Source organism: Triturus cristatus, chromosome 6 (genome assembly GCF_964204655.1).
Source record: "Triturus cristatus chromosome 6, aTriCri1.1, whole genome shotgun sequence".
NCBI lineage: Eukaryota > Metazoa > Chordata > Amphibia > Caudata > Salamandridae > Triturus > Triturus cristatus.
Window position 1 is genome coordinate 299,038,206 of NC_140589.1, and position 24,189 is coordinate 299,062,394.

At 42.8% G+C, this 24,189-nt stretch overlaps 1 protein-coding gene across 2 annotated transcripts in view; it reads left to right on the forward strand.

Annotated features, from left to right (window-relative positions):
• NBAS (NBAS subunit of NRZ tethering complex) overlaps positions 1-24,189 on the forward strand; it is a 2,067,161-nt gene that overhangs the window by 1,186,620 nt on the left and 856,352 nt on the right. The window lies entirely within an intron of this gene.

A 24,189-nucleotide genomic window follows, 5' to 3' on the forward strand; every position in this document is an offset into this window, starting at 1 on the left:
ATAGTGAATCAGATAGTTAAAAAAGTGGTCCAAGTTTGTAATTTGAGCCAGTTTTTAAGTTTTAAGGACACGCTGTATAGGTGCTTTACAAGTTACAGGAGGCTGAATGCATTTGTGCATGTTTGTGGTCATATCAGGGAAATTAACAGTAAAAACTGGCCCACCAGTCCATAAAATAGGCCCATGAATAACCACAAATCTGGCCCAGAGACTGACTAGTCACACCAGCCCTTCTGGCATAGTCAGATTGCCCTACAGGCCAGTCTCATTCTGATTAGAAGAGCTTCCTGACTGCTGCTATATTTCTTTGCTGGTAGCACACATTTATTAAATACATTTCTCTTGTAGATGGATTTTCATTAGTAATAAGTTGTTTAAACCTCCACTTGGGTTAGCACTGTTCCCTCTTATCCTTTCTCTTAATGTATAGATAAGCATTCTGTAACAAATGTACTCTTTTGTGCATTCTAGCCCTTTTTTCCTTACCTCCATTTGCTATTTGCTACTTAGTTACATTAAGTTTGCAGTTGTTTTTCAGTCATATCTTTGAGTATGAGCATCTCGGGTGATCTCATAGCCTCAGAGTGTCTTGTTGGCTTTTCATCTTTTCTTCTGGGACTGCGCATTTCATTCGAGCCTTCGGGAGGCTTTGATGTTCACTGACCCTAGAGCTGGCCATCTTGAATGTCAGGTTTAATGATTTTATGAGGCATCACAGGTACCACCTACATAGGGCTACCAGCTGTGAGGGGACATGGAAGAGGACGAAGGGGGTGCCAGGCCCAAGCACATAGAATGCTCTCACCTGAACACTCCCTTTCTCTCCCCTTAAAGCCAGCATCCACCTTCCTCTTTCTGATGGATACTTCTAACTGTAGATTCTTCACCTTGTGAGTATCGGTAGACTGTATCCAGAGATTTTTCTCAGCTTTACCCTCACTTGCCAGTAGGTGGTATAGTGCACCTCCACGTCAGATCCGTTCCACCCCGGAAGTGGTGTCAGGTCCACAATATGAAAGCGACCTCCCTGCGTCAACATCAGTTTCTTTGTTTCCGTGCCTTCCATTGTGGATCTGGTGCAGGCTCCCTCTCGTCTGTCACTTGACAGAAAGGGACATGTGTACTCCTAAGACTACAAGGTTTAAACCCTGCAAGGTTTGCGGTAAGCAGATGTTGGTGATTGACCCGTACAAGGTCTGCCTCTGGTGTCTGGGCTCCCTGTATGACTTGAAATCGTGGCACGCATGCTCTTGGATAAATCCAAAGGCCATCTGAGATAGCAAGGCCAACCTCACGGAGCATCATAGAAAAGCACGTTAGGCCCAGTCAAAGTCGAGGACGTAGACCTGTTCTCGGTCCGAAGCAGATTCGAAAGAGATCGTCATCCCACTCGAAATACTCGGGTCAGTTCTAATCCAAAAAGAAACACAAGAAGTCAAAATGCGACTCCCTGTCTTCTTGCCCCTCATCAGGGGAAAGGGATGCAGATGTCAGGATACTCCACATCTTGGTCAGGTTCCCTCGCCTCTGACCCGGATCCTGACCGTGTCCCGATGAACCTCGATTTTTAGGGTCGACTCAACAGTAGATTCACACTTTTAAAGATGCCATGCACATTTTTGGTACCCTTCCTGCTCACTCTGGTGTGCCTCCAGGCCCCGTGGATGCAAGGATGCTTCCAGTGAATCCAGTGGGGTTTCTGTTGGTGTTTTCCCCAACACTGACTGTGCTTCTTGACCCCCATTGTGTGGGGTCTGTTCTAACTTAGGTGCCAATGCCTACCCCGACTCCTCACACGGGATGGAGACCCGCTCCAGATACCCGTGTGTTGATGCCAAAGAAAGGACCACATTTATATTGTATTGGGAAGAGAATCTACCTTGACCTTGGACGAACGTGCACCATACTTGACCCCAGCCTCACTTTTTTTCTAGCTGGAATGCTTTCTTTACTGAAAACTTCATGGTGATGTTGAATTATAAGTTTATGATGATGAAATCCTGCTTCTGGACCTCCAAGATGCCAGTTGTCTTGACACATCCTCAGACACTGGTCTCAACTCTCTACCTGGTCCCATTACATGCGAAATCTGCTTCTTTTGCCTTGGTGAACAGGAGGGCAGCAGATGTTCTTGACCAACAGCTGCCCTCAGTCGTGGTGAAAACAAATATCCTTACTGAAGTTCAGCAGCCAGGGCAGACTTTAGTAGAGCTGCTTCAGTGATGCACTCATGGACACTCTCATGAGAACCTGGGCGAAGCCAGGATCTTGCCTTCCCGTCAATTACAGAATTGCCAGTAGAGACAGACTATCTCCAAGGGAACTATCATTCCTCCTGAGGCGCCCAACGTCAGTGAGTCTCATAGACCAGACCTAGCCAGAAGAACTGAACCCTAATGCGTTCCAGTCCTTTCCACCAGAGAGTCGAAATGCATGGAGGCATTTGAAAAATGCATGTTTTCATCCACAATCTTCCATTCAGGTCTGTCGATTCAAGTTGCCTGCTAGGGTGTTAATTGCATGTGTTATTGGCCATGGTGGCCGATATCTTACCAGCGGTCCTAGATGACCTTCGTACCAACCTTCAACAAATTATTGAGAATGGCCAGAATGCCGCAAAGTATGCAATTAGATAGGGCCTGGACAATACCAACTGTCTTGACAGGGCAGTTGGTACCAGGGTGGCACGTTGGTGCCTTGCCTGGATACAGGATGCTCAAGGGATGTCAAACATTTACTCATGGGTATGCCTTTTGATGGCACTTGTCTCAGAGACAAGGCAAACTCTACATCAGAGCACTTCAAAGCGAGAAAAGCGACAGTGCGCTGCCTCGGCCCAGCACTGCTAACTTGGCTGTTTCACAGCAGTATTCCCCCTTTCGAGGCTTGGGAAAAGGTTTTCTGCAGAGACCGCGTCAAACCTTGCCTCAACGACAGCAGAACTCCGAAGCATTTTGAGGCTGGGGATCCAATCGACCGCTTTTAGGCCCCAAGGGGCAACCAACCATATCCCCCCACAACCGCCCAACGCCACCAATGCAAAACCTCTTTAATTTACCCTCAGCAGTGCACTGTCACCCGGTTGGAGGCCTGAGAAGACTTTTTCTGGCCCTTCTGACCTCCTTTCCTGGTTGCCTTGGCCTTCCTGCCTGGTCCGGCCATTTTGGACCCGCATTGCTGCTTATCTGCTGGTCCTGAGCCCCATTCGCACTCTGATCACTATTTCACTTCCTTTCTTTCCTCACTTTTTGTCACTTTTCCCTCACTTTTTCCTCTAATTGTTTTCGCTTTTTGCTTCACTCTTCTCAGTTTGTATCCTCCTCGCATTTTCTCATTTTTTTTTGCCTGTCGTTTTCCTTTCTTTGTGCACGTTTTGCTGCGTTTTTCACTCCACCACTCTCTTTCTTACACTTTCTGGCTCTTCTTTTTCCTTCTTCTGAGCACTTTTTCTGCTTGTTTCACTCTGTTCTGCCTTGCCTTTGAGACTCATTTCTTTTCTGTGCCTTTTTGTTTCAGCTTTTTCCTGTCTTGGTGCTACCTCCCTACCCTGTACCACACTCATCTGCTCCTATGCCCCTTCAAACCCCCCACCTCCTGCGTCTTTGCAGCTGGAAGGGCACCTCGACTAGCCTCCTCTGACCTGCGCAATACTTACTTTATGCACCTTCACCAAACTCTCTGTTTAAATCTGGGACCTTCTACACACACCACTATAAGTAGCTTGAGTGCTGATGGAGACCCACGACGACAATGGCAAACAAACCTACAAATCCGCATTCCGACAATACCACCAACATTTGAGAACCACCAAGCCCTAAGCCCTAACAGAGAGGATAGATAACATCACCAACTGTGCAAGGAAACTTTTCTCCATTGTAAAAAAAAACCAAAAAAAATCTACATATTTCGCCACCAGCTTCACCACCATCACTCTGCTTCCTGCTAGTTCTTTTCTTCCATGATAGGATAAGCACCATCTATGACAAAGTTTCACCCTAACCAAAACTTTCCACTCCAACAACCCTCCACGGAGATGACAACAACATTTCAGGAATCACCCGGACCTGTTGGCCCACTATCACCCACACAGAAACCACCACTGCCATCATCTCTGGAGCCCCCTCAGACCATTGCCCACACTTTGCCTTTGCAAGAGGACTTGAGCCCATCTGCACTGCCCTCACCCCCATCCTTCATAATTCCTTGTATTGTATTGTTGAAATTACTTGCACACACATTCAAAGTACTACACAATTTAGGCCCGATCTACCTGAGCAGTTGCATTAGCTTCCACACCCCAACCAAACACCTCTGCTCCTGAAGTCTTCCACTTGCCATTGTTCCCCCTCATCCAAAGAGCCACAGCCGATAGCCAAGTCTTCTCGTACATGGCGCCTAAAACCTGGAATGCACTCCCCCCTCACATTACGACCAACATTTGAATTCTAAAATTGTTTAAGAAACTGAAAATGTGACTCTTCACATAGGTACCATAAGGGCAGCAACCCCCCTTTTTATCAGCGCCAAGATACCCTCCCGGGTGACAGTCGCTCTTTTATAAGATAACATAACACCTCCACAGGTGGCAAAACATCACATTGCACAGATGGGTGCAACAATTATACAACATGGCTATGCCCTGCCCGCCCTTTCCACACCTCCAAATATGCCGCCTACACCACAACATCTTCGGGAACGTCCACTTGTCCATTGTCTAACAAGAAGTTCAAGTTCTATTGCAGAAGGAAGTTATAGAGAGTGTGCTGGCATGAGGACTAGTTGGTACTCCTGTTACTTTCTGGCACCAAAGAAGGACGTAGGAATGTTTCCTATTGTAGACTGCTGCACACTGAACTTCTGCCTCAGAATAGACAAGTTCAAGATGCACACTCTGGCCTAATTTCTGTCTGCGCTGGATCCATGTGACTGCATGGTGACAATGGATTTTCAGGATGCCTATTTGTATGTCCCACAGACCACCACCACCACCACAGACGCGAACTGAGGTTCCAAGTAGGCCACAAGCATTATAAATTCTCAGTGCTCCCTTTTGCCTTACCAGTATCCATGGTTATAAAAGTGATGATGGTGGACCCTGCCCATGTTCGGAGGTTGGGGATACCCGTCTCCCTATACCTCAATGACTGGTTGCTGAAGGTGAGTTTGCTTCAAACTGTCATGGACCACCTCCAGACTCGACCAATCACTTGGCATCTCTGGGATTTTCCATCAGCGTGAGAAATCACACCTGATTCCTTCACAAACGATCCTTTTCATTAGGAGTCATTATGGAAACAGTGTTATTTTGAGCCTTCCTCCTGCCTCAACAAGTCCAGGATATTCAGGCTATGATCCTAATGTTTCAAACTTTGACTTGGCTCTCAGTGAGAGCGGCTCTGGGGCTTCTGGGCACCTTTATCTCATGCATCCTGCTGGTGGACAAAGCCAGGTAGCACATGTTGTCTCTGTAGTGGGATCTAAAGTCTTAGAGGGATCAGCACAAAGGGATCCTATCTGATTCGATCCATATGTCAGAGGAGACTGCCAAGCATCTGTTGTCTCCTCTGACATCTGGATGGATGCTAGATTGCAATTGGACAGGTAGCAGACCCCTCTCCCTATCCCACTCAGAGCTGACAGTCCTGATGGGTGCGTCTTTGTTGGGTTAGGCAAGTCTCCTAGGAGAGGTGGAAATGAGAGGGCTCTAGTCTCTGGCAGAGACTCGCCTCCAAATCACTGTATTGGAGTTGACGGCGAGTTGCTTGGCACTGAATGCCTGCCTCCTGTTCATCAACAGGGAATGGGTACAGGTTCTCACTGGCAACACCACTGTCCTGTTGTGCTGGAATGGACTTCTTTGATCTATGCTAAAAAGATTCCAATTCGAGATCTTCACACTGGTATAATCTGATTACTAAAACGTCACGGTCCATTATCAGAAAGCAACTGATGTCGATGCATGGGGTGGCGGTTATATTGTGGCCCTAATTTCACTTTCTGAGCAAGACGGATCTGACTCGGAGATTCACAACGCCGCCTACAGGCACATTTGTGAATTAATTAGAAAAATCTCTAGATCCAGTCTGATGCCTAGGGTCATTCACAAGGTTAGGAATCTGCGGTTAGATAGAGTACCCAGCGGAAAGACCATTACCAACGGTAAGTACCTTGTTCTTAATTTCCCACCTTCAGATCCACCTCTTAGGTCTCGCTGGATTTATGGACATCAAGTTCTTTGGAGGTTCCGCACACATCGGACTTAAGTGCTAATCGCCATTTCATGCACATTTAAAAGCCATAGATAGAGGTAAAGCATATACTTTCACTCAGATTATTTTTCCAGAACGTTGTGGAAGAAGTCGTCCACTTTTGTCTTGAACTGTGGTAACATGTATCCTGCTCCACACTTCCATGACTAACCTGGTCCAAACAAAAAGGGTGAGCTCCACTTTTAGTGTTGCCTTAGAAATGGTTTGTTTTTCACATTTCTTCTTTTTTCGTATAACCTCTGGCCTTGATAGGAAGTAACAGAAATAGGAAAACATATTGTGCAAATTAAATAATACACCCATCAAAATGTTAAGGGATTTTGGATAGAAAGCAGGTTCTATGTATGTGCGCATGAATGTAGTATACTATTTTAATCAGACCTGCTTCCATGATGTCAAAAATTAAATGAAAGCCCGAACATACATGTAATTGCTTCCCACACCGTGGGTGAAACGTCGCCCTCGGGGACTAAGGGCCGCGCTTTATGCGACACAGAGATAGGATGGAGGCCAAACGCCCTCGCATCCATCACCCCGCACCTCGGCAGTCATTTTTATTTCTTTTCCAATCTCCTTTAGCTTTATAACACGACGAAATTTATAGCAAGAGCTGTAACCGCGATAAAACACTGCTCTAAAAAGGGAGTCCTGCTGAGCTGGCATTTGGAAAACAAGTTTCTTCTAAACAACAAAAGGAAAAGGACATTGGACGAGGAGTCGTGCGTGTTTGTGTTTATTAGAGTCAGTTGTTGTGTCTCGGCATTATACAAAGCTAATTTAACAGGTTTTAATACTTGTCACAGAGGTGTTTCGCATTCATCCACTACAGGAGTAAGTTAAATTCGTAAGATTTTCAGCCTGTGTTCTTTTGCTTCCCTTAGGACTGAAAAGAAGACTGTGCGAAGCACTTATATTATTCATTGTTCAGTTGCCCTGTTCAAAAGCTGACTATTTTCCTGATCTTTAGCCGTGCGGGAACACTTTATATTTCGAAGTGCATTCTCGTCCCAAATGCTGTATGTGCTTTATAGAACGTGGCAGAGTGTCAGAGTTTTCTACAGATTGAAAGTGCCAGGCAGTGTTAAGCTTTCACCTTACCGAGCCGAACCTCATAGACTGAGGCACAATGCAGTGTGTGTCAGTTCTTTGTAGTAAGGCGTTGTCTGGAGATGTTTAGCGTAGGAGTGTTGCATCTTATTTAGGTTGATGCATCACCTCAAGAACCCTTTCCTGCAGAGTGCTGCTGCTATTAAAAGCAGCAAGAACTACACAGAGAGACGCGCCACAGCTCCGCACTTGCATCTTGTAGTGTTATTTTATTTTCGTATGATTCTGTTGGAAGGTTGTAGACAGTGTCGCCCCCGAAAAGCTTACCATACGTGTTGAAATTACTTGGTCAATCAAGTATGTATGCAGCGGTATTTGTATAGTGTGCACATAACAAGGGTGAAAGCTTCCTTGGTTAGGTGGACAAGTTAGGTGTTGCTTATGAATCCCCTGCCGTTGCTTCTTGATTTGGTGCCTATCTGGCAAAGGTAAGTACAAAGATAAAATAATATTTGTTTTGTTATGACTGGATTTTCAAAGTGTAACTTCAGGATCAGATTCCTGACCTAAGTGCCAACCCGTTAGTGATGAAGTGCGGACACATTGAACATGGCGTCTGCACATGAGTTCCAGTGCCTTCATTGGAGCCTCTGTGGTGGTAGCTCCTCTTAAGGCAAAACCAAAGGGTCTTACCCTGTGCCTCATGGAAACAGTCCAGCCCGAACTTCCAAAAAAACCGGTCCCAGGATGCTTGTTTCCGGTCCAGAGAAGACATGGCTTGGCAGTTCGTGCTGGACTGTTCTCATGAGGCCGAGGGTCCGACTGATTTGCATATGGCCATGTCTGAACTGGGGTGGCGGAGTGAGCTAAAGAATGATGATGGATTTCACCCAGATCAGTTGACTGGGGGTGACTGCTTGCAATGTTCAACACTCCGTCCATCATCCCCTTTGGTTGTGCTTAGCTCCTCTTAAGGCACCATGATCCCTGCCTAATCTGGATCAGAGTTTTAAATATGATGAGCTGTATTCCGCATCCTTCCGTGCCACTGGCGGAGTAGGGTACAGCCTGCCAGTCTCTAAAGGAAGACCTATCAATTCAGCCATTATTCCTAAACTCTTTATTTGGGTGAAACCTCTTCATATACCTCTCACTGAACACAGTATTAAGCCATTGAAGACTAAGATGTTTTCTTTAATGGACCAGGCTCTCCCTGCCACGGTGTGCAAGATGGAGTGAGTAAACTTGGTAACTTTTTAGAAGTTGCAGTACGAGGAGAGTGTGAATGTGGGAGAGCTGGCTCATATAGGCAGAATGGATGTTTTTGCCTTTGAGCTACCTTTGCTCCATTAATGATTACGTCCATTGTTATTGTATGTTTGAAAGATGTGTTTATTTGGAGTGGTCTTTCACCACCTTGTTTTTTAGTGTCAGATGAACGCTATTTATGCATGATATGTTTCTGACCACTACTTTGTTTGGTGCTGTAATTTCAGAGAGTGTAATACATTGTCAGTACAGCACATCTCCTATAATGCATGCATCAGCCTGATTCAGTACATGCCTATGGCAGTCATAGGACTCTATGCAAAACACATTCCAATTAGATGTTTCTTTCAGAATGCACGTCCTAAGAGGAGAAAGGTGGTCATGAGCAAACTTTTTAGAGCCAAATCTTGACCTGATTTAGAAAAACTGTAGGCAAAACTTTGGCCAGTCTGGAGATTTAACTTCTCATCCAATAAGAAGAAAACGTTTTTTTAGTCTTGGTCTGAATTTCTTGTTGACCTAGTCCAACTGTAGATTTTTTGGTACCTGCCTATCCCCCCCATATATGCCAAGAGAGAATTATGTTTTTCAGCTCAGTGAAATGAAGGCACAGTGCTCATGAGGTGACATTCATCTCTGGTTGGTACCAAGTCATCAACTTGCTGGCACTTCTCCATGAGTTTGATGCCTCTTTGTGTTTAAACTCCTGTATTGGTCCCTTCGTGGTATTTTAAAATTCTTCGTATCACACAGAATAGTTAATATGAGGCCAGACACAAATCATAAATTCACCATTAGCCTCACTATGAGGCCAGACACTATCCCTCCCCTATTCAATCCAAATAACAGACTAACATGTCCACCACTCAAATGAATTTCATATTTCCCTATACTTATACCTCACTAATCCTGTTTGGGTTCCGAAGTAGTGTGCTTCTCACCAAAAAGCACTTAAACACCTCATCAGGGGTAGCAAGTACTATATAAATGAAAAGTTTTCCCTCTTCTATCCCTCCACAATACTTCGCAATCCAAATAACAGACTAACATATCCACCGCTCAAATCACTTTCATATTTCACTATATTCGTTCACCACTAATCCTTTATGGGTTGTGGAGTAGCGTATTACTCGCCGAAAAAGCGCTTCAATACCTCATCAGGGGTAGCATGCGCTCTATAAATGAAAAACGTTTCCCTCTTCTATGCCTCTCAATCCAAATAAGAGACTAACCCATCCACCACTCAAATTACTTTCATATGTCACTATACTAATTCACCACTCTTCCTTTATGGGTTCCGGAGTAGCGTGCTACTCGCCAAAAAAGTGCTTCGACACCACCTCAGGGGAAGTAAGAGCTATATAAATGTAATTACAATACAATAGCTTAACTAGGGAGCAACAGAGTGATGTAAGATGGGCAAAGCCCAGGCTCCCATTGTTGGTTGTTTACAGGGAGGCAGAGCAGGAGTGTTCCTTTGGTGTTTGTGGCCTGGAGGGAGATCGTAGCCCGAGAAGGCCTGCCTACAGGTATTTCCTCTCTTTCACATTTTCTCCTGATCGTGTCCTTGCTCCTGATGTGATGCTGCCCACTTGAGATGGCTAGTTTTGTGGCCAGGTACATTTAGATATCATTTATGTGATCCTTCTAGATAAGGTAGAACACCATCAAGATAATGCAGCCCTTGATGGTGAGCCCGTGTTAATCCTTCGCAGTGATGCATTTGTTACCTGGATTTTTCTCCATAACTCCACCTGCAAATAGGCTTCCTTGACCCTCTAGCACTAGGGACCTTGTCAATGTGCTAACCCAAGAAAGAAAGCCAATTGGATTGCAACTACCCTGTAACCCACTGAGCAATATTTATGTGAGATTGCTTTCAGGTAATAAACAATTCTATGCGAGATTACAGGGTTAATTAGTGGAATTCAAACCCTTTTTAGGTCTCGTGCCTAGCGATGCAGTGCGTAGCACTGCTCGCGCAGCGAGAGTCCTTTTGTCCGCGGTTTTAAAATGGAGCCTGGAATCGCACACGATCCTGCGTGTGCTTTTCCTTTTGGCTTCCACGATTGGCCTTTGCGTACGTGTTTTTCCCAAAGACGGCACGCAATAGGCCAAAGGCGGGCGCATTGCTCCGCCCATGGCCTATTGGTGTCTATTACGCGCACCAAAGGCCATGTGGTTTCAATTATCGTGCCCAGACGCTGGCGCGATAATTGAAACCACCAGTTCGCTGTGGCGCGCGCGCACCACTCGCGGGTGTGGGGTTTTTTTTTTTTCACAATAGCGATCGCTTTTGCGATCGCTTTCACTGCCGCTTGTTTTGTAAAAGAACTGCTTTTGTCTCAGTTTTCATAGTCAAAGGGTAAATTCGTTACTGCATTTCCATACAGAGGTATGGCCATTATGCATTTGTTGGCTTGTGTGCAAGAGTATTCTAGGCTCCTATGTCATGTCTCAGTTCTGCATGCTTTTCATGGAAGCATCACTGTAGCTGCACAAATTCTGAACGTCTTTTGGTGTTTGTACATGCAGACCAGTGAATTCTTAATTGCTATGTTAATTCTAAAATGTCTTGCATCACAAGTAATGGACATCCTTATTTAACATGTGTGGTTCACGTACATTATCTGAAATTTCCCCCTTTGAATGCATGTACGTTTACTGTTGACCTCAGGTGATCATTTCCATGGACTTCAGTCTGTTTTGGGTTCAGTGGTCTCTTTGTGAAAATTGTTGGACACTTTCTCCCTCGTTCTGCTGGTGCACTTTTATAAGGTCTGGTTGCTGGCACTTTTTAAGGAAAATCACCTGAGAAATGTTAAAATATCTAGAAGTTGCTGAACTTGTGTGCACTCTATTCCAGCATGAAAAGAGTGTTTCACTGCCCATAGGATGCAGTTGCATTGCGTCTTAGAGCAGGGTAAGTAAAAGCAAGGGCTGTGTGTAATGGGGTTTAACTGCATTTTTAGGGTCATGAATGGTCAGTCCTGTCCCTACAAATACAATGTTAGCTCTTGGTTAGCCCGCTTCTCTATGGTATCTGTTGTTCAACATCTGGTTGACTTTTTCAGCTATTGGCTTGAAACGTTTTCAATCACATAACCACAACTTGACTCAGCCGAGAGGAGTACTTCTCACTCACATATAATACTGGCTGTAGGGTGTATCTTTTCGCCCCCAATGCAGTGTTTGAATTGAACTGCTTATAGGACTTATTTATGATGTTAGCTCTCTCTCTCTCTCTCTGCTGCCTCGCCACCGTTCCTCCCTGCAGCCCTTCTGTCTTTCCACCAGTGAGCGTCTCATTCGCATGCTTGCCACTCCCTCTCATCCCTGCCCTCCATCCATACCTTCCTGTGTGCGCTACTTCTGACACCCGCTCGTCACACACACTCTCACTGTACCCGAGCAGCTTCTAATTAGTGCAGCAGGAACTAGGATTTTTCTATTGTTGGTAGTGATAGAAGGTGCAGGGAATCCTAAATCTGAGAAGAGATTGTGTAGTCATCACAAGTGGCCTGTGTGTGTGAGGTGAGCTTCCTATTGCCAAAACAAAACTCGTTTGAATTTTGGCTACTTGCAACTAGAAATTTAATTTGCAAAACAACACTACCCTAAAACATCAAGTATATCATACTCTTAGGCAAGTGGGAATAATGACACACTTGACAGCTAGAATCAGTTTATGGGGGCCTGCTAATGGCAAACACATCTGCACACTTCGAGAAATGGACCCCCTACTGCTAAAAAAAAGTCTTGTTTTTTCTCTGTAAGAAAACAGTGAGAGCTGCCCCAAATGCAAGCTTGAACTTGTGTTCCAACAACTGTGAAATAAAAGTCACTCAGGAGACCCACAAGAATATTTGGGTGTAGGTGGGCTGTACACAGCCTGTAAGCCTGCTTGTTAAATTGCCTCTGGAAGCCTCTGTACTTGAAATAGGAGAGAGCTTCTGACGAGTTGGAAACTTTCCAGTTAACTGGTGTTCGACCAGCAAGACGGCGTGAACTGGTGAGAGTTGCAGTAATGCCTTTGAAACATTTCCCAACAAGCATTTGCAATGCAATATGCCTCGCTTTTAAACGACTTTAAGCTATTGGCATTGTAAATAACCATGCCTTTTATTTTGTTTTAAAAACCAAAACTTAAATATAAGGCATTGTCATTTACAATGCCAATAGCTCAAACTCCTTTAAAATACTTTTACTTTACCACCAAATCTTATTTTATTCTCCTTTCATTTTCTTCTCTTCCATCTTGCCTTTTGTTCAATATGTTGCTTTCTTTTTCCACAAGTCCTGTTTTGTTTACTTTAGTGCACTCCCCATACCAATGTCAATGCACTAGCCAGTAACCACTAAAAACTGACAGTCAATCGCTCTCACATTGCTGAGACGTATTGCGATATATGGGATAAAGTACCCCCATAGCCTGTCAACTTATATCACCTGCATTTGGTTTTCAGGGGCACGTTATCGTCCTTCAGCGTTCCTCTGTTTCAGTCAGAGTTACTGCGTTTCAATGGTAACTTCGGTTCCCGTTGCCACATGTCTGTTACCTTCAGGGCATAGTTAATACACTGGCTCTTACATTAGTACTTTTTTCATTTTGCAGATACATACTTTCACAACACAAAATGCAATTCCACATAATTACACTCTGACTTACAATCCCCCGCACATAATTCTAGTACACTCAATACCATAAAATTACTATCAACATATTTCCACTGTACAGCATGCCACATACTTTCACTACACAAATCCACTTCACACCAAACATTTCCACCACACACAATTCCACAACTAACAATTAGAATCAAAGTCATATAATTCCACTCCACACTAAGTTCATCACTCCACTCCAATCCAAAATGGGTTAAACACATTGTCATTTGCAACACCAATACCTCTACCTCTCACAAATGCGAGACCTATTGCATTGCAAATACTCAAGAATACTAAGAAACCAGGGAACGTTTTAAAGATTTATTTTTAAAATCCTATCCTAGTCCGTACAATATGAATAGTAATTATTATGAAACCAAACAATACAGTTGGAACGAGATTCACCAAAAGTGTGAATAGCAAATAATATTGTAACTTATTGGTAAAATCATAAGTCTTTCTTTATATTAATATTTACACTGCCACCATCTCTGTTTCATTAAATGAACTAATCTTAGCACCAAAGAAAGGGCCTAAATCAAATTTTGAAGATGGTTCACACCCTTATACCTTGTCTGAATAATAGAGCCCATGTTCACTAAAAAAGCAGAGTCTGATGTTCTGTTCTGCACCAGCAGGCAGACTGATAAACCTACTGAGTGAAAGCTAAATTTGCCTCCCGCTTGTCTTCAGCAAAGGAAGCAGACATGGTTCTGTATGGCCTCTGCCTCAAATTTCTGGTGTGAAGTTTACCTCTCTCTCTCTCTCTCTCTCTCTTCACACTCTGTTATTAGCTTATGTAACATCTGGTGATTGATGAACCTTTCAGAATAAACAATTAGTAACAAAAGTCTTGACATTCTTTCACTTATTTACATTCTGTTGATTTCTAAAACTGATTTCTAGGAGGAAATGATTCACATTTTTAAGGGGGGAGAGCTGGCAGCGTCATGTCACACAATAAGAATGGGGGAGAGGATAGCTCCCTACTCCAGCCTCTCCATTGTTTTTCTTTGCGACATACTCTTTTGAAGAAGAGATCTGTGTCGAGGGGGAATCCAAGGAATTTTTGCATTGTTGGTTAGTTTAGTAGTGAAGCTATTTAGGTTCTTGTGGGAAGACCAGACTTGGAACTGAAGTTGGTTACAGCTGTTGGTGAACAGGAGGAACTCTGCTTTTACTAGGTTGGTATTAAGGTAGGTGTTTGACACCCAGTTCTGAATTTCTGATATCCACATCTGTAGTGGAAGAGCTTTTATAATTTGAAGAGGTTGGAATAGTCTTGCAGAGCACTGTGGATAGGTTTGCACATTAGCAGTTTTATCCCAATTTAGGGGGGGATACACACCCCCACAGAAACACACCCACACCCCTGAAAGAGATTATGAAAGGTAATACAGGTGGTGAAGGAGGGGGTCCCTGGTGACAAGCCTCAGGAACAGGGTGGGTGGCAATGGCCTGAACTGGAAATATGCTGGATACCCATAGATGGCTCCAGTCAGCCCACAGTGGGAGTCACATGTATGGACTGGGTCTCAAGGTTGAGTGCTAGATTCCTTCACGGTGCTCGAATCAGTCCAAAAATGGAGTTGTGCTGACTGGCAGCATTGAGTACTTCGGAACAAAAAGTTCTTCAAGGAGATCATTTCATAATCTCTGTCTTGGACTCATTGTATCCCTCTGAGTCCTGATGATCCCACCTTTTTTATTGGAATCAATCGACTTTAAAAACACAGACCCTATATAATTGTTGAAAACTTGCTGTGACGGGCAATGCTGTTCATGTGTTTGTTGATACACTAGTTTATCACAATTTATTACTTGGGTGTATCACCTGCAAAGAGAGCACCAAGCACATTTATTTTACACCAATATTCACTGCGCTGCAATGTATCTTGAAATTGTTTTTCATAAACATCTTTGAATACATTTTATAGGCCATTTGGTTCAATACATCTAAAATATTGTTACTAGGGACCAGTTTGTGAGTGTATAAAAAAAATATTTTGGGGTTTTTTGATCATATTTAGACAACAACACTGTGCATGACCTTTGGTCATACGCAGCAAGGACTCGGCCCAGGGCACCCCGTGAGTGGCAAACCCCCCACTTCACACAGCCTTCAGCAGTGCGCAGCCATGCATTGACCCTGTGCCCAATCAACTGCAAGCTGCAAATTACCACTGTGCACGTTCTTTGTCCTGTAAAGTGCCTGTTGGCCACAGTGTCTGCTGCCTCAGCCACTCCTGCCTGCCTTCTCTTGTCCGTGTGTTGCCCCAGACCTTCTCTCCCGTCCACTGTGGTCCGTTGTGTTGCCCCTGCCCTTGTCCTCCCTGGTCAGTATGCTGCCTCTGCCTCCTCCTGCCTACCCTCCATTGCCTGTGCGCTGTCCCTTCCCCATGCCATTCATTATCTGTAGGCTGCCCCTGCCTGTCCATCCTGCCTATCTTCTGTGGTCATCTTACTGCCACTGTCCCCTCCCTCGTACCCTCCATAGTCCATTGTACTGACCATGCCTCTCCTGCCCACCCTGCACGGTCTGCTTGCGGCCCCTGCCCTTCCCACTTGCCCTCCATTGTCAGCTTGCCACCCTAACCCCTCCAGCCTACCCTCTACTGTTCATCGTGCTACATCTTGCCTGCAAACCTACCCTACATAGTCAGCTTGCATTCCAATCACTGACTCCTCCCCTCCATTGTCCGTATGTTCCTTCAGCCATTCCTGTCCTCCCTGTGTTGTACGTGTGGTTCTAAAGCACCCATAATTATGCCCCCCCAACCCTTGCTGGTCCTGCACTGTCTGTGTGCCCTCAACATCTCGCTGGCTGGTTGTTTTGTTTTAATGAGTGCATCCGTACCGAAGCAATCATTCTTTTTTTAATTGGAAGAAATTATCAAAAGAAGGGTTTCACGGGTTGCTGAAGTGCCTGTGCCCAGAATATTTTTTCATCTGTTTTTAACTTAAGGAAATGGGAAGGCCGAGTCCCAAAGTACTGCAATCGCTTCCACAACATTTTGTTTCTTATTGAAGTCAGTCAGTGAAATCCCTCATTACCACGGTGTGCCGAGACACTATCGTGCTGAAAAGGCCCAAGAGAGAAAATATTCCCTGGGCCAATCAAAAGCCCCATTTTTTTAAATGTCCTTACTGGAGGACTTACTTGGTACCAACCATCCAGATAGGCCTATTTTTTAACCCCTTGAAACCCACCCTCACCAAGACCTTAAAGGCAAATTATCAAAAACAGCTGAATAGATTTACACCAAATCACAAAAAGCACGCTTAAGGAGTGAAGTTGTAACTTTATGCCAAATTTAATGTAATTTCGTTCTGCCATTTGTTATTTAGCTGCAACAAACGTTTCCTATGGTAGCGTGGGAAATCAGTGTTTGGGACAGCCCCCTTTTTTCTTGCCCCTACTTGATGAATTGGTCAAACAATGCCCAAGTTATTAGCATAACAAAAAACTCACTTCCCATAGAAACTGTGATATATATATATATATATATATATATATATATATCAGTCTTCCTTTAGCTCCTTTCGCTGGCATAGCGCTCTGTGAGTTGTGTGTTACCTCGCAACCGAACCCGGTCGTCATTAATTTACCACACACTTCCCCAAGAGGAAATAACAGGTCGCACTCCGGCATTAATTTTTCAAAAAGCATTCAATGCTTTATTTCCATAGATACTCCTTAAGGCAATTAGAAAAACTACGTGTTTCGGTCTCCACGAGACCTTGTTCACGGTAACACCCCTTCCATTGACACATGATTTTAAACTTTCAGGATTACATCGTTTCCTGTGTCATTCATCAAGGGCATTATGGGAGTTGTAGTGCAATTATTTAAAGATTTCAATTCTTTTTAAAAAAAACATATATTAAACTGACATTTGAAAAAACATTTTTCACATTTTGTGTGTTTTAACAAGTCCGTATATATTTATACTGTTTTCCTATTGACTGTTTTGTACATCTCATTTATTGCTTACTTTGCACAGTCCTCATACTCCTCAAGTGGAGAGTGATTATTAATTTCACTGTTTTTTATTTACGGAAAGACCATATGTTCAGGTGTAACCCGACCTCATAATTGAAACTAACAAATAGATGTGACTTTGCCAAAGCAATTAAAGAAAAAAATCAAAGAAAAAATCAAAATAAAACAAAAAATTGATTAAAAATTGCAATTAAGCATACTAGAAATGAGAGGCCGCAGGACTTTTTTTTTTTTAACCCCTTCGACGCGCATGACGGAGCGGTTCCGTCATGCACGTCGGTTGCGCTGTGCGCATGACGGAACCGTTCCGTCATGGCCCCGCCCGCGCACGGAACCTTCAGCGTGGCGCGGAAATCCGCGCCGCGCTGAAGGGGTTAAAGAATAACTGATTCTTTACAAGTGAATGTAGAGTTACTCACTTTGATTAAGGCCATGTGGGGTTAATGTTCGTAAGTTCAAAATGTGGCGGGATTCCTTTTGTCTCAATTTTCTTTCCCTTTTGCCACCTCTTTTTTTTATTGACTCAATTCCATAAAACTTTAGGGTCTTCCAATCACTTTCATGATCCGTTTCCATGTGTTTGGCAACTGCATTGCTTCCATCTTTATGTACGGTTGCTCTTACATGTTCGAGTATGCGTTTTTTCAGTTCACATGTGGTGCTTCCTACAGATCTCAAATGGCACAGGCATTCAATCACATAGATGACAAACTGAGTTTTACACGTGATCAGCTCTTGTATTCCAGATTTTTCCATCCGCCATTTGTACTGCTTCAGTATTTTTAGCAATCTGACAATTTTGCAGTTGTAGAATTTCTTAAAACCTTTACTTTGTAACCATGATTTACTTTTCTCCTTCTGGAAATGGCTGTGTGTTAGTCGATCTTTGAGATTTGTCGCTCTTCTATTTGTTTTATTTGGGGAGTTTACCATGATTTTACCAACTGTCGTATCTAATTGTAAGATCTTCCAATTCATTTTTAAGATGTCTCTTTAAGTTGTTTCGATTTTTGGGAGAAAGTTGTGATAAATCTTATCGGTTCTGGTTTTGGTGTGTCACATTCATTTGTTGATTTTATCTGCAGTAGGTCCTTTCTGTTTGCTTGATTTGCCTTTTCCCATCCTTTTTTGATTTGCTTTTTTAGATCTCCTCTTTTTTCAAATCTTTTTGAAGTTTGTTCACTGGTTTTCAACCACTCATCGTTTTCTGAGCAAATTCTTCTTAATCTTAGAAATTCTCCATAAGGGATGTTTTGTTGGTGAAAACTACTTGCGTGTAAAGTAGCATTCGTTGCTGTGATTTTTCTATGTAGTGTCGTGTGGATTTGATTTTCTGAAATATAAATTTCAGTATCCAGAAAGGTCACTCTTGTTTCACTCAAATCATATGTGAATTTGAAATTTGCAGGTGTTTGATTAAGGATGGTGAAATAATTTTTTAATTCCTGATCTCTGACCCATCCCAAATTATTAGAAGGTCATCAATGAAACATAACCACAGTACGATCTTAGTTAAGAATTTGTCATTTTCTGATTGCCATGCCCATTTTTGTTCCCACCATCCCATTGTGAGGCAGGCGAAACCTGGGCTGAAAGAAAAACCTATTGCAGTGCCTTTCTTTTGGCAGAAAACTCCAGAATAAAATACATTTTGTGTAAGGCATAATCTGATCATTTCCTCCAACATGTTGTTGTGTTGGGTATAATGGACGTTTCTCCCTTTTTAAAAAAAATGTACAGGCTGAAATCCCAATTTCATGATCTATATTTGTATATAAGGACACAACGTCCATCGTAATCAGTTTATAGGATGCTTGCCATGGATTGTAATTCAGGTGTCTCAACACGTCGCTTGTGTCCTTAATGTATGAGCTTAACTTTGAAACAAAAGGTAAAAGAAAAAAATCAATGTAATTAGCCATTGGCTCCAATAGTGATACAATTGCCGACACTATGGGGCGCCCCGGTGGTCTAGTTCGGTTTTTATGAATCTTCGGGAGAAAGTACATTGTGGCTGTAATTGGATGCTGGACTGTTAGATATTTCCATTCATCTTGATCTATTAGATCTAAGTTCATTCATTCTCTGATTTTTTTTTTTTATCCACAATTTGTTTCATCCCTTGAGTAGGATTAGTTTGTAGTTTCTCGTTGTCGATCTTATCATTGAGTTGTTGTGTGCGTATGGCGTACCTTGTGTGCTTTCATAACAGTAATTGATGAGCATCACTGTTTTTATGCGTTTGAGCCAGAATCATGACTCCGTTTTTAACTGTGTTTTTATTAGTGAATTTAATTGTTTTGTATGAATTACTTAATATCCAACCCCCACGGCACACAGCAGTTGGCCATACACAGCGGGGCTGGGTTCAGGTCCTGCCCAGTGCCCTTGTTTTTTTCCCAATCTGCATGACTGTCCAACCCTACTGTGCATGACCTTTGTCACACAACCAAGCCCTAACAACCAACCCATTACTGGCAGTCAAGCCCTGCTTTGCGCGGAGTTTGGCTGTACACAGCAATTGTAGGTGGAGGGCCTGGCCATGGGCTGCCGTCTCCAGCAAAGTCTTTGGCTGTGCACAGCAGAGTGTGGCCGCAAGGCCTGACCTGTGCCAGGCCCTGCTCCCAATCAAGAGTGAGCAGTACACAGCGATGGTCGGACACACTTCTGCCTGCCAGGTAAAGCCAGACACTAATTTTAGTGTTGTTTTTTGGCACTGCCTCATACAGACTTACAAATCAGGGACAAAATGATAGTCAAATCTAGCACTTAATATGGCTGCTGGTGAGCTTGGTGCCGACTCCCAAGTTTCAAGATGGCAGGAAAAACCTTTCTGCCCTAACCCAGCCAATCACATAATGCAAAAAAACAAAAATGTAATTGCCGGCATTTACAAGTTGTGACTCCAGGTTAAAATGGCAGATGTATGCTAAATTGTAAACCCTTTTAGGGCCACTGAGAAATCTTTTTAAACACGTACCTCTCAAAAAACTACTGCAATTGTTTTACACCAAACTGAAAATAGATCACTTTCTTAGTGAAGTTCTAATTCGATATTAGAAGAATTTCCTCTGGGAGCTAAAATTTGGAAATCAATTGTTTTTTCACCCCTCCTCCCTTTAATTTGTTTCCCATAGATAGAGCTTCACAAAACTTGGCATGCTTACCTATATAGATTGCCAAGTCTCGTGCAGATCCATCTGTGAGGTCACATCTTACGAAGCTATTACGGAGTGACTCGTGTGAAATTGCTTCTCAACATCTAGGTGTGTTCTATGCCTATAGCAGTAGATTCTCATTTCTGTTGCATACTACTGCTTACTTTATTCAACTCTCATTTAAATTTGTTTTTTCCCCAAGTTATCCTTAGGTTTCAAATAGTGGTTTTATCTTTGCTACTTATGCTTTTAGGCATTATCTGGTGTAACAAAATTCTGTGCTTTGGCCATCCCATCACCGATGAGGACTTCAAATATTTTCTTGTTCTAATGTGTTTTGTTGTTTTTGACATAGTTTCACAAATATTCACGTCATTGTAAAACTTTTCTCATGTCCGTGATGTCAACATTTTGCTTGGATGCTCTCTTCTTAAGAACTAATCCCTGCAAGAAGAGATGTGTATGCAAGATCAGTATATACCATTTCAAAATAATGAAGAAATAATGAGTGTAATGCCCAGGATACTTTCTTCTTAAGGACTGATCCCTGCAGGAAGAGATGTGTATGCAAGATCAGTATATACCATTTCAAAATGATGAAGAAATAATGAATGTAATACCCAACATTTGGCTTTGGCAATACTTGGTTTGTTGTTTTATGGTATATGCAAAACTTTATCGTTTGGGAGGTAGCCGGGCCATCAGAAGTCTGAAAAGAACATTGGCTAAAATCTAAATATTTTTGGGACTTAAACAAAGCACACATTACCATAGCAGTGGCTGAAGCTGAAGGAGACCACTTTGCATGGATGTGCCCCTTGTGAGAATGCAGCATGCTGTAACTCACAGGGAAATTAGCCAGTGGCTTAAGTGTGCTAACCCACTGCCACTGAATACGTGCTGCAGTGACTGGAAGAAAAATGTGACTTATACAACAGACTAATGGAAGAAGCCTGGCTGAAAACCTCTGTAAGTCAGTGTTATACCAAATATTGTAGTAAAAGCAAAAGGTCTTGGCTATCCTCAAACCTAAAAAAGCCAAGTGGTCGAGCTTTGGCTGCCGGGCTCTTGCCTTTGCTAGTGCGTTTTGTAATATTTTTGTAAAACGTTTGCAAAGACAGATAGTGTTGAAAAGACAAATAGTTAGAGAGGCTGGCAAAGGCAGCTAGGTAGACAGGGTTATATAGATTGTGTTGCAAAGATACATAGTGTTGCAAAGACAGGTAGATAGTGGTGCAAAGACCGAGAGGAGTGTACAGATAAATAGTGTTGCAAAAACAGATAGATACAGAGGGTTGTATAGATAGTGTTGCATAGGTAGGTAGACAGTGTTGGAAAGACAGATACATAGTTTTAAAATGACAGATAGACACAGAGGGTTGTATAGACCGATAGATGCAGATGGTTGCATAGACCGATGGATACAGAGGGTTGTATAGACAGATAAATACAGAGAGTTGTATAGACAGATCGCTTAAAGGGTTTGATAGATAGATAGATAGATAGATAGATAGATAGATAGATAGATAGATAGATTTGTATAGACTGATTTATATAGAGGGTTGTATAGACCAATATTTAGAGAGAGATAGACAGACATGCTTGTATAGACTTATATACAGAGAGGGTTTGAATAGGCATAGATAGCGAAGATTATACAGACAGATAGGGAGGGCTGTATTGACAGACAGAATGGCAAACATAGACATAGTTGGAAAGATAGATTTGCATAGATAGATAGTGCTGCATAGATAGATGGATAGAACAGGATATTGGAATAAACAGGAGAGCTAACAATAGTTTTGCTAATGTAAGTAATATAATAATTAGATGCCTATATAACCAATACATACAAGAGAACTGAAAGCAGACTAGAAAGCCATTCACGTAGAACATATAGACTACATTGGTTAACACATATAACTGCAGTCCTCAATAAAATACATGCCATCATGATATAAAAGACTGCAGTTAAAAAGGCGTGCGGGTGCATTTCTTTTTTCTATTTATTGACTTTGGAAGCAATCGATCACCCATGCTTTAGCTTAAGATGTTTAATGCTAAAGTGTGGGTGCTGCCATTGGTACAAAAATAAACGAATGTAAAAGAAATGGCGGCTGCAAGCTTTTTTCTATTTATTTACTTTTGTTACAATCGCGGACTCCGCACTTTAGCTTCAAACATCTTTAGCTAAAGCGCGGGTGCCGTGATTGTAACAAAATTAAAGAAATAGAAAAATGCCGTGACAAAAGGCTCCTGTTAGTCGCTTGAGGCCTCGCCTCCACTTAATGTTGTAAAGCTCTTGTGTGATTTTATCAACATGTAGGTAGAGCTTGGCTCCTCCAAAGAAAACCTGTATTCAATTTAGAAAGAGTGTATTATGCTAGCAGCAACAGTGTATGGTGGATAGCTGCCCTTACCAGGCATTGCGAAGGTTGGGAAATAGTGTGCATTACGGGAGCATTTTAGCTGCTGGAAGTGTATTATTTCATAAATACAGTGACTGGAATAATGTGTGCCTCACTGTGGTAACTAAGCATATTGTATGCGTATATCTATAGCGCTTGGCTTCTACTATAATTTATGGGACCTCCTGCAGACAGAACAACGCATACTTTTGCCGTACGGCTGCCATTGTTTAAGATTAAGGGCATGCAGCACTACTTAGAGTTGGGTGAGCCAGCCAGAAGAGAAGCAACGCGCAACCGCTTATGTTGCAGATTAGAAGGCCTCCCACGCTGCTTAAAAAATGAATACTGGAAAAATAGAGGCGCGAGCCGCACGGCTGCCATTGTTTCAGATTGAGGGAGTGCCGCGATACTTAAAACATTTTTTGGATGTTGGCGAGCCACGCACAAGAAAAGAAAGGCGAGGCCGCCATTCTTAAAGATGATGGGTCGCGGGCAGCATTACCGTGCAGTAAAACCGCAGGCTGGGTTGCACAAGCGGGAGAGCGTGTCCTGCCTGCAACAGCAGCTAGGAAAAAGTCATTACTAAAATAGTGCTCAGAGGCTGTAATTAAAACATATAGAGTAACAACACATGTATGAAGGGCAGTCCTCATAGGAGGTTACAACAAGAGAAAAGGCGGTACTAAGGATGGGCTACAAAGCCTATTGACCAATGAAAAGCCACCATTTACAAAAGACAGTAGCAGGAGCCAATTAAAAAGATGGCTGGAAAATGGACGCAGCTTAATACCCATATCCTGAATACAGCATGTCTCGAAGAGGCAGCGCAAGCGTTGCCTAGGTGAGACCTAAAAAATGACAACATAATAAAGAATAGTTTCAACTGAACACAATTTGATTTTCTGTGAAATAGCAGCAGTCAGAAAAACAGAACACTTCAAAAAGAATTTACAACACAGTGCAAGGCCTGCGGGTGGCAGCTGTTTGGTCCACATTGTACAATGTTACTTTCAGACTGTGCCCATCGAAGTCGGACACTGGGGAGTGTACCAGACACTCATGCTTCTTTTCTTCATGCTAAGTGGAATTGTGACGTTGACTGCCAGCCACTACTTCAGCATGTATAAATTAGATTAGCGTCTTTTGTCCAGTTGAAGTTTTGATATTTGTTTTACCTTTAGCGCCCAGAGTATTTGAGAGAGTTCTGCTGTGTAGGTTTTTAGCAGAAAACAGTAAAACTTATTTTCAAGTTCCTGATATTTATGCATGATGTAGTGCATGCTTCAGTGGTAGGCAAGTGGAGATAAAAGGTCATGTTTTGCAAAGTTTCGTCTATGAATAATAATAAGTTCTTGTTACTTCAT